Source organism: Anarrhichthys ocellatus, unplaced genomic scaffold, assembly GCF_004355925.1.
Source record: "Anarrhichthys ocellatus isolate YVR2014 unplaced genomic scaffold, GSC_Weel_1.0 scaffold59, whole genome shotgun sequence".
NCBI lineage: Eukaryota > Metazoa > Chordata > Actinopteri > Perciformes > Anarhichadidae > Anarrhichthys > Anarrhichthys ocellatus.
In genome coordinates this window covers 1,399,956-1,401,994 of record NW_022280089.1, presented here as the reverse complement: position 1 = coordinate 1,401,994, position 2,039 = coordinate 1,399,956, and the positions used below count along the sequence as shown (strand labels likewise).

The following is a 2,039-nucleotide window of genomic DNA, read 5'->3' as shown; positions in this document are numbered from 1 at the left end:
GTCTCTCTCTCTCTCTCTCTCTCTCTCTCTCTCTCTCTCTCTCTCTCTCTCACACACTTCATCTGACTGCCTCAACACTTACAGTAAAGGCCACAAAAACGTTAGAAGAAAGTATGAATATGAGGGACTTTTGGATATAGAGGCAACAAAGTCATGAGAACATTTCTCAAATAACAGTAAGACAAGTGCATTGAGGAGAATGTAAGTCAGCAGCTCTGTGGCAGCTAATAAATCACCCAGCTGTTACTCACTTTTAACCCTCATTTTAAATATTCATCATGTCCACATATTCAGTCATTATTCTTGATTAAACATTTTAACAACAGCAAGCAGTAAGGCATCATGTGAAGGCAAGAGGATGGGAGCACTCTCTGGGTTCATATACAAAAGGGTTTTGAATTACTGATGCTTCGAAGCTATAAAAAAAAAAAAGCCCTTAAGTAACAGCTTTAGCAGAAGAGTAAACATTGCATTCGTCACACACTTAGTGGACATAGTGGCGTCATGGCTGTGAATGCTCAGTTAAAAAAAAGAGATGAAGACGATTCAAAACAAGTGAAGTCAAACAAGGCTGAGAACAGATTCAGGTCTCCTGCAATAAAGCTCCTCTACGATAGACAGTAGCCTCCACAGCCTGAGCGGTGTTTGCTTCTTGCTTCCACTTTCAGGACAGTACAGACTCAGGAACACAGTTTCTGCATTTCAACCAGGAGGAACTTAGGACTAGATTCAGATCCTCTTGGATACTTCCAGGCAAAAAAATAACAAAACGCATTTCCACCAAGGTGTTCCTGTCAATTTTAGTCTCGGGACGACTTTTCAATGAACTTCAGCCCGTTGTTGCATTTCCACAGCGGTCTACAGAACTGAAGAAGTTCAGTGTGGCCAACCATTTTATCGGAAAGAACTTGTGTTTTGTGTCACTGCGACGACATCTACTGCTGCCTAGTATTTACTGATGCACTAGTGATGACTGAAGATGACCTCAGTAAATCATCTCTCGACTATTTGATGGTTATGTATTTGTGCTTTTGGTCTCTCTCGCCTACCACTCGCCCTCTCAGCTCGCTCATCTCTTTCTCTCCGTCTTTTGAAAAAATGAGGAGGGAAACTTTACTTTTAATGTTATGAAGCAAAGAGAAATGATCTCTCTTCATCCCTTAATCTTCTTTGTGTATGATGGGACACGAGTTGAAGCAGCGTGTGTGTGTGTTTGAACAATCAGCGGCGGTCATCTTTGCAAACCCCACCCCGAAAGTTCCTGTAGTCTCAGAAAGTCCGACCCCCGCGACCAGGACCTTTCTTTCGGGGGATTAAATGTCTCCAGAACTTAATATGGACCCTGGACCCTGCAGTTGAAACGCAATGAGTTCCTCAAAATGTTCCTAGTCCCTGTGGAGAGTTCCTGTGGTGGAAAAGGGACTATAGAGGCAGAACTTTAGGTCCAGGAACTATGGAGGCGGGTTTTGCAGGGATGAACGTCACTGATTGGTTAAACACGTAGCAGGGTAGTATTGGACGCAACTAGCATGAATACTAGAATGTGGAGTCAACACTTCTTGTGTCCTGACTAGTACTACTACTACTACTAAAACAGAGTGAGAAGAAGCTGAGAGCACTAACGAACCAGAGAGAGAGGGAGCAGCCCTGACTTTAGTCCCTGTGGCTCCTTACTACCTGCAACTATTAGGCCCAAAAAGACTATTTGTCGCCAACGGGAAAACACAGATTATCTGTGACCTTGACTTGTTAGGCTTTGATTGATGACGTCTATAATAGATGCTTATTGGTTAAACTATATGCCATGATAATGGATCTCCTATGCTTGGTTGGCTGGAGAGCATATCAACCACCAGCCCAGAACCCACAGGAGCCTGGATTCAGGTCTGTGGGGCACCTTTATGATCCCAGGAACCAGATGTCTTTGAACATAGATGGAGGGCAGGAGGGGCAGTCTATGTTTGCATCCTCTCTCTGTCTCTCTCTCACTCTCACACACACACACACACACACACACACACACACACACACACACACAC

The 2,039-nt window shown here is 43.9% G+C and overlaps 1 protein-coding gene across 1 annotated transcript in view; it reads right to left on the bottom strand.

Annotated features, from left to right (window-relative positions):
* The window catches only part of robo3 (roundabout, axon guidance receptor, homolog 3 (Drosophila)), an 85,540-nt gene that overhangs the window by 32,983 nt on the left and 50,518 nt on the right, over positions 1 to 2,039 (bottom strand). The window lies entirely within an intron of this gene.